Source organism: Littorina saxatilis, linkage group LG4 (genome assembly GCF_037325665.1).
Source record: "Littorina saxatilis isolate snail1 linkage group LG4, US_GU_Lsax_2.0, whole genome shotgun sequence".
In the NCBI taxonomy this organism is placed as follows: Eukaryota; Metazoa; Mollusca; class Gastropoda; order Littorinimorpha; family Littorinidae; genus Littorina; species Littorina saxatilis.
The window spans coordinates 12,144,495-12,154,134 of NC_090248.1; the positions used below are offsets into that span (position 1 = coordinate 12,144,495).

The 9,640-nt window shown below is 42.5% G+C and overlaps 1 protein-coding gene across 1 annotated transcript in view; it reads right to left on the reverse strand.

Annotated features, from left to right (window-relative positions):
• Positions 1 to 9,640, reverse strand: part of LOC138963964 (uncharacterized) — a 149,776-nt gene that overhangs the window by 118,898 nt on the left and 21,238 nt on the right. The window lies entirely within an intron of this gene.

The window sequence follows — 9,640 nt, forward strand, 5'->3', positions numbered from 1 at the left end:
CGTTGAAAAACCACTTCTGGCATTTGATCATTTTAGCTGGTTTTGCAATATGCAAACAGGTGTGTATCTTGATAAACGAGCTTTTTTTCAACCAGCCCTCGCCCAGATAGGGACTACTCTAATCACATATTTACACGGACATTCACGTAGAAAAAGAGAGATAAAAGCAGAAAGCAAAAAAACATGAAAATTTACACATATTTACACATTAAAGGTTTTACGCGAATACTAAGCGTTATATATATCGTCTGCTCAGAGCCACAACCCTATATCTCCAACTTCCCGTCAGAGCCACAACCATATATCTCCAAAAAGTCACAATTTTCAATTTTAATACTTTTATGTATGAAAGGGAGTTATAAACATTATGTTAAAACAAGGATCTCATGCAAAAAGTAATTTCCAAGATATAAGCCCTATATGGTTGTTGCATTGGAAGGATGTGTGGTGTTGGTGCAAGCAACAACCACATACTGGGCAGTATACGGTTGTGGCTTTTCAAGATACAAGGAAAGGGAGGGAGAAGTTTATGCCACAACCGCTTGTCTGGGTCTTGCAGTGTTGTAGCTCTGAGTGGCCTAGTGGTCAGAAGGCCTGGCAATGCATGCAACAAGCCAACATGTAAGTGATATCTCCTTGTGGCAGGAGGGCTCACAGCAAGGAGCGGTGAGTGTGGAATGCAACAACCCGATACCTCAGATAAATAGGGTTGTGGCCTGCACTGAATAGAGAGAAATGGATACATCAGTGGTCAACAACCCAACATCTGGCACTCCTCACTATTGTCTGAGACTGCTAACGGGACATTTTCTCACGCTCTCATTTTCATTTCTCCTTCATCTGGACTGTAGTTTACTTCAAATCCTTCCATTTGGGTTGCACAGTCTCTTGGAGAAAGTTGTCTCACTGATTTACCACAAGCCACGAAGAGTCTTCACTGATTTGATCCTCTTCAACTACTCTTGAAATTGGTAAGTTACTTCTTGTTTTATGATTATTAAAATGATGATGTTTGTTACAGCTAATCAATCCTTATCATAAACAAATAGCACTGGTACTCACAAATTGTTTTAACAGCGCTGTTCACACTTATGTCGCACTTTGTAGTCCTGTGGCACTTTACATTGTGTATTCAACGTTAAAATTCAACATTGACGGTCGCATGTAAAAAAATAAAAAAATTTTTTTTTTTAAAGTCAGGCAGTTACACGACACTTATCATAAAACCTGTGTATTGAACAATTACCCTGAAATTGTATGCAGTTTTGGCCTTTGTCATTGCTTCTTACTCAATGAAATGCAGTGTTCAAAGAAAGTAAATTAAACAGCAGTGCGTACATAATTAGATATGTTGTAAATTTAGATAATTAAAGTACAGAATGGAGGTAACTTGCATTTAGACAGTGAATGCGGATTGGGGGGGGGGGGGGTGTTGGGTGAGGAGGGGGTGGTTTAATTGCCGTTGGTATCAGAGAGCAAGAGAGATAGGGGAGTCTGAGAAAGAAAGGGTCTGTGAGAACAATGGTTATGGGCGATGTGATATATGGCTATGCACTGATCAAGGCGGGAAATGGGCTCGGCATCTCTGGGACTGCATCGCAAGGCTGATATGGTTTCAGTCTACATATACAGTGGTTCTAAGAGGAAGACACACACATTAATTAAAGTGTATTTCGTTTTTCAGAATACCATGGATGGAAACGCAGAATGGTCGAGTTGTGATGAAGACCTACTACTGGTTATGGATGAAAACATAGATTGGATGGATTGCGAAGGAGAACAACCACGTCTTGATCGGGGCTGTGAGTACAAATCTATCATGAACTTACACACGCGTGTGTTTCAGTGTGTGTGTGTGTGTGTGTTTGTGTGTGTGTGTTTGTGCGTGTGTGTGTTTTAGTATGTGTGTGTTTTGGTGTTTGCTTGTATGTATGTGTGTGTGTGTGTGTGTGTGTGCGCGTGTGTGTGTGTGTATGACAGAGACATAGTGAGTGTGAGAGAGAGAGAGAGAGAGAGAGAGAGAGAGAGAGAGAGGGGGAGAGAGAGAGGGAGAGGGGGAGAGACAAACAGACAGACAGAGAGAGAGTGTGTTGATTTCATTTGACAGTTGTGAAAGTAATGTATAGAGAATTGCATATTCAAATAAAAGGGGGGTAAAACCAGACACATTTGAATGAAAAGTCGCAAACATGTGCACTAACCATGACTTATTGGTGTGTGTGTGCAGGTGGAGATCAAGACTTGACAGAGGTTGTCAATGCAAGCAGACAACAAGAAAGCTTGCGTCAAGTTGCCATGAATATCCATTACAAACGACTAGATACACTGCTGGAAGTCAATGGCATGGAACGACAACAAGTCAACGGGGATGGCAATTGCTTTTTCATGGCAGCAAGCTTACACCTTGCCACTCATGATCACTGTTCTCTAAGGCAGGCACTGTGTGGCCACATGGAAAAAAACGTTCTTTTCTACCTGGGATTTTTCAGCAACTGCCATTCAGCAAACCAGGCTAGACAAGCAATATCTTCCATGACAACACCTGGGGTTTGGAATACCATAGCTAATGACATAGTGCCATTGGCACTTGCAAACTTTACTGGAAGGCGGGTGAAAATTTTCACCAGTAAAAAGCAGCAGCCTATTGTGTGCATAACACCATCAATGCCCTCCGTCACCTGCAGCGCCTTCCAGCCAATCTACATGGCGTTGCTGGCTGCCACCGGCATGGCGGAACATTATGATGGGTGTCTGGCAACCAAAACACATATCTACTCTATGTTTGGTTCCTCCGAGTGCACTGAGGGTTCTCAGAGCACTCCGGATTCTCCATTTGTAGTAGATGAAAGAACATCACCATCTACCGGCACATCCCGTGATGACAACACTTCCCAGTCAAACACCACATCCCAGTCAAACACCACATCCCGTGAGGGAACCCCTCCTCCATATTCAACATCCACATGGTACAATACACCACCAAAAAAGCTGAGGCGTAAAAGGCAGTCCAATCCAACAAACTGGAAAAAAAATCTTAGAAAAGACAGTAAACTTCAGGGTAAACAATTTGACAACAGCCGCGGCAAGATAACAAAAGCGAAGGCAATGAAGAATGTTGACTGCAGTCAGTGCAGTCTGCAATGCAACCTCAAAATTAGTACAGAGCAGCAGAGGGACATTTTTGAGGCGTTTTATGGTCTCAAAGACTACAAGCGCCAAAAGGATTTTGTGTGCAGCCACGTTGCACAACAGTGCACTGTCACAATTTTAGATCAAAAAACAAACAAACCTTTAGAAAAGAAAAGAGCAGTCTCTCGAAAATTCTTTTTGACAGCAGGCGGGGAAAAGGCACAAGTCTGCAAACGTTTTTTCCTGGCAACACTGGATGTCGGTCACGCGTATGTCCAGCACGCCCTGGACAACGCCAAAGATGGCTTCTTTCATGGAGATGACAGGCGAGGTAAACATCAGCCCTCGAATAAAACAGCTCAATCAGATTCAGAACGAGTAAAAAAACACATTTGCTCGTTTCCATCAATGGAATCGCATTACTGCAGGAAAAACAGTAACAGAAAGTTCCTAGATAGCACTCTCAATGTGAACAGAATGTACAGGCTGTATACAGACGAGTGCACAGAAAAGGATATTCAACCCGTCAGCAGTAGCATGTACAGAACAATCTTTAATACGGAATTTAATCTTAGTTTTCACAAGCCCAAGAAAGACCAGTGCTTGCTGTGTTCCAGTTACCTTGAAGCGAAGAGGACCAACACTCTGACAGATAAACTGAAGAGTGATTACGAGGAACACCAGGCTCGAAAAATAGAAGCACGTAAAGAAAAGGAAAAGGACAAACAACTGGCACAGGAGGACAGCACAATAGAAACCGTAACATTCGACCTTGAGTCTGTACTGTCAACACCCTGCAATCAGGTGAGCCAGACGCACTACAAACGGAAGCTTGCTTTCTACAACTTGACAGTGTTCTCGCTAGCTTCCAAGGAAGGAAAGTGCTTCACTTGGGATGAGACACAAGGGAAGAAAGGTTCCTGTGAGATCGGTACCTGCCTCCTGTCTCATATGACATCCCTCTCACCTCAGGTAAAACATGTAGTGTTCTATTCAGATACCTGCACAGGCCAAAACAGGAACCAGTATGTTGCGGCAGCGTTGCTCCAGCATGTGCAGGACAGTGACACCCTCCAAATCATCGACCAAAAGTATTTGGAGTCTGGACACACTCAAATGGAATGCGACACCATGCACTCGACAATAGAAGCCGCAAAAAAGAATGTCAAGGTGTCGATTCCAGATCAGTGGAATACAGTGATTGAGTGCGCTAGACCCAAACAACCCTACACAATCCAGGAAATTCATCACACAGATGTGCTTGATTTGAAGCACCTGGCAGCAACAAACTTGCGGAATACCAAAACGGACGTCAGTGGACACAGAATTAACTGGCTGAAAATAAAATGGCTCCGGTACCTGAAAGGAGACGCTGACACCATTTTTTTCAAATACAGGATGACTGATCCAGCATTTAAGATGCTCAAAATTCGAGGAGCCAGTCGTCGTGGTCGCCAAACAGTCTGTACAAGAGTGTCAGACATACCGCGTCGCTATGACACAAGGCTTCCCGTCTCTGCTGCCAAGAAGAGTGATCTGCTGGATCTGTGCAGACTGGCTATCATCCCAGAGAAACATCACCACTTCTACCACCAGCTGCCGTCCAGCAGCTCAGCTCCCGATCGCCTGTGTCAACCAGACGTGACTGAACAAACAGACACGTCTGACGATGAGTGACCGATTCGACAGTCATCTGCTGCATTCCTGGAGCTTCAGGTGTGCGCGTGTGTGCTCATATTTGTGGGCTTAAATGTGTGTTTGTAAAATTACATTGTCACACTACAACAGAGTGAAAAACTTGTGAAAGGTATAAGAATGTTCTTGTGCTGATTTAGGAGAAAGGAACCATCAACAAAAACAACACCAACAACAACAACAAACTCATACATTGCAAAATATAGGAACTGTGACATGAACAAAAGAGAACAAAAAGCAGCTGTGGATTTGTGAGTAAATGTGCAGTGAAACCCATTGAACAATGTGAACAATTGTGATTCTGATTTTGGATTATTGTTTCCTTTACAGTTTAAGGTAAGAGTGATTTTTATTACCCTTTCACTAACCAGACATTAGCATGTCAGGAGTATGTTCATGTTTTGTCAACTTTGATCCATATAATTACAAGTAAATTGCATGATTTAATTTGCACACAAAACAAACATAAAGATGTAAAACAATAACTGTATTTTTTGTTCATGTCATAGTTCTGGTACAAAATCTCAGATGTGATATTTTTGTAACCTAAAAATAAGTTAATCATGCTCACTACATTTTATTGTATTTTGCCACAGCTTTCCATTGAAATACTCTGGCCTTGTACAATTATTTGTATGCCAAATTCACTTCAAACCACAACGCCATAATTATCTTACATGTAGGTTTGTGGCACAAATACACTAGCCGTGAGTGCTAAGTATGTTCATGCCACAACCCTACATCGTCATGGTGTCAGGTTGTGGCAGGAATTACCTCCCTGTGGATGCCTCCACAGCCCCGGCCACAACCCTACATCGTCATGGTGTCAGGTTGTGGCAGGAATTACCTCCCTGTGGATGCCTCCACAGCCCAGGCCACAACCCTACATCTGTCACTGTATGGTTGTGGCCTGAACTTTAAGAAGGGGTCAAGCAGTGTTTGTTTCGGCCACAACGGTCTATCAATTTTAAGTTTGTTTTTCAAGTGTGGTTTTGAACTTTTTTCTTTTCTAAATACATGTACTTGTCAGGAACACAAAACTGCATGCTTGATGTGAAAATCGCTTCATTTGACAATAAAGCAGATTTACCCCGAGTGTGTAAACTTTTCAAGTGAGCTTTTCTGAAAGTGGGTTATTTCGCGATGTTTGGTTGTGGCTCTGAGTGGTACTAGGAGATATATGGTTGTGGCTCTGAACAGACGATATATATATGAGAGAGAGAGAGAGAGAGAGAGAGAGAGAGAGAGAGAGAGAGAGAGAGAGAGAGAGAGAGAGAGAGAGAGAGAGAGAGAGAGAGAGAGGGAGAGAAAGATAGAGAGAGGGGGGGGGGACGTTTTGATTGAACACTGGCACATTGATTGTCTCGTTCCGGAAAAGGCTTGAATACAAATTACATGGTAGAATTACCTTGCGGGAAATTCAGTTTCCTCCTCAGAGCATTGACTGTGTTTACTTCTATACGAGAATTGGTTGGCTTCCTGTTCCTTACGCAATTCAAACATGCTAGTATAAGCTTTGTGTGGATAACTGGGTGGTCAGTGATTGCAGGGGAACATTTTTTTTGTACATATGTGCGCTTGTGTGTGTGTGTGTGTGGGGGGGGGGGGGGGCGGGGGAAGGGGGTGTATGCGTGCGTACGCGCGTGCTTGCGTGTGTGTACGTTTACGTGTGTGTGTGTGTGTGTGTGTGTGTGTGTTGGGGGGGGGGAGGGGGCGCTTGCTTTCGTGAATGCGGGCATGATGATGTTTGTATTACTTTTATTTTTACACGCACTGTACTGTTTTTAGAATTTTCGAAATCATGTTTAACAATGAAAGATACAGCATTACATATCGGAATAGGTAAATCATTGCTTTCATGTTATTCGTTGAAAATTGTTCACCAACATTCTATCCCAAAACCCTGCACAGAAAGCGAAGATTGTGTGAGGTAGATATTGATTGTCGCAGCTTTAGCAAATAAACCTGACAAGGTACGAGTTCAGAAAGCGGGCTGAATTAGAAGAAAATCAATATTTGGCCATACAGAGACGCACACACCAAATTGCTTGAGATGAGGTCCATGTTCCCGCCTGAGGCAGGCAAAAGTGCATGACTTCTCAAGAGTTGTGTTCAAACAAATGTCAAGTGTTCCGTAGTCGGGGAACAATGCATCATTTATTTCAAGGAAAAGCATGCGGTACAGCACAGCCAATAAACTAACGTGTGAAGTAAAGGATTTGTACTTTAAAATAAATATAATTTACATATCGAACAGCGTTTAAGAGTTTTGTTACTGGTCTGAGGAAAGTTCGTAGTACTTACTCTATATCTGTATTTGTCTGTGACAATACGTTGAAAAACCACTTCTGGCATTTGATAATTTTAGCTGGTTTTGCAATATGCAAACAGATGTGTATCTTGATAAGCTCACCTAAAGTACCTGTGTTGCACCATAGTAACAGAATTAAGCTTAACGATTGGAAATTAGGAGGAAGGGATAAGGATGGGAGGGAGGGGGGTAGAAATGAGGAAAAGTACATGTTATATGTAAATCCACTGACAGAATGAAGGAAAGAAAGAGCACCGTTTAGGGTAAGATATAGACAGTGAGGACAGAGTGGACGATTCTGACAGTAAGATAAATTATTCCCCCCTCTGCTTCTTTACCTCTGTAAACTTGTAGGGGTAGTTATTTTTCGATAATGACCCAGCAACCAAACAAATAACGACCCAGCAACAGCCTGAATCCTCGATAGTGCAATGGGTTGAGAAGTTCTGTTTCGGTACTACTTTTTGCGACTGAAAAGCTCCGAACGCTCTAACGTACGAAGTATACATCTCTGGAGCAAACAATACAAACATACCGCATTTAAATTAACAACTACAGGCCTGAACACATGAATCTTCATATAAAATCCATGAGTTCGGTTGTTTTCTGAATCTAGATTTGCCGTGCTCAAACGTTCATCACAAGCAATTTCCCGCAAGTCAAGTAACTCATACTTTGTCTAGCGACAAGAATAGTTCCCCTTCTTTTCACTCAGTTTCTTCGACAACAGACTGCAATCCGACGGTCAGTTTTCAACAATATTTCATTTAATAAACAGATCACACGCAACCAAATGCACACATCTCATCAATTTAAACAACATAAAGCGGTTTCATACACTATTTTCCCCAGAAAACTGAACTTCATACAGTTTTTAACGTTGGAACACGGGTGCAAAAGTTCGTCTGCTAGTCCCATTTGACGAAAGAACTTTATCCTAAGCGATACCAAAACATATACAGAACACACAATATCTGCCTTTGCCGCCACAGCAGAATAACAGCATATCTGTGTACTTGATTTTAGTCCAAAATAGGAAAACTGACAAGAAGTGTTAACAGAATGGAATGATTTGCACGGAACTATACAACCGCGCATTAATCGATCGCCTGCGCAGGTTGACTGGTTGAGTGAATAGGATTCGATCAAACTTTCGCAAAAAACCTCCTCTTTTCTTTGAATAACTGAAGAAAGGAGGAATAAAGAGGTTACACACCTCGTCTCAGTGATTATAAAAAATAATGGTCTCAGTTCGCGGTCATGAAAAAGCTCGCTAAAGCTCGCATTTTTCATGATCCGCTAACTTCGACCATTATTTTTAATAATCACCGAGACTCGGCGTGTAACCTCTACGTAATGAATGCAGGGCTCCCCACATACGCACCTAGAGGGTCACGGGACTCCGGACTTTTAACGTATTAGGCGCCCTTGTACCCCCTCAGTGGAACGTTAGAGGGGCCGAAGACCAGGAGATTATAGGCACAGTACGCCTCCCGTAAACCATCACAGATACTGTCAGGCTTTTACACACAGTACAAACACCCTTCCATTTGAACGCTCACCAAAACGGGAACATCCTAGGTGCCCTACGTAAAGAGCGAGCAATTTTCAAAGAATTAATTTTGCGGATTGTGTCAGAGACAATCGGACCGTGGTGCGTTTTGGCACTAGACCTAACTTTTAAAATCTAAATAATAAATTGACAGCTTGTTACACAAACATTCTTCGATCATAAAAGACAAGATCAGTACAATTCGAAGTTTTGAAAGTTTAAAAAAAAGAAAAGCCCGGAAGCAGGGTCACGCAAGGTCGTGGTTCTCCTAGCAGACGACGGTTTATACCTATCGCCAGTTCCTCTGAATAGTCAAAAGCCATCGCTAGAGTTCTTATGAACCACAGCCGTTTGTTTCGTGCATAGTCGGAGATACTTAATAACGTGCTATTGCAGATAAGCTCACAGCGAGTCGCATTCAAATTACTAACTGACGACTACATTGTGAAAAAGGGAAACTTGATCACACGGGTTCACGATGGCTCAGGGGTAAGATAAACCACGCAAAAATAAATTCTTTAAAAATTGCTCGCTCTTTACGGAGAGCACCTAGGATGTTCCCGTTTGGTGAGCGTTCAGATGGAAGGGTGTTTGTACTGTGTGTAAAAGCCTGACAGTATCTGTGATGGTTTACGGTAGGCTTACTGTGCCTTTAATGTTCTTACTTGCGGGAGGGGCATTACTCGCCGACGCATGCTCTTTGAATCGCTCATTTAAATGTAACGCCGACTTTTGGAAGTTTTCTGAGCCTTCACAAAACATTCTGTCATATCGGTTAGATTAACTTTGCAAATTTGCGTCGGTACAAATTTGACAGAACTTTTTCTGAAAACAGTACCAACGGTACGCATGATAACGGTTTGTGGTGCGTCCCAGGGCCAACGGTACGCATGATAACGGTTTGTAGTGTGTCCCAGGACCAACGGTACACATGATAACGGTTTGTAGTGCGT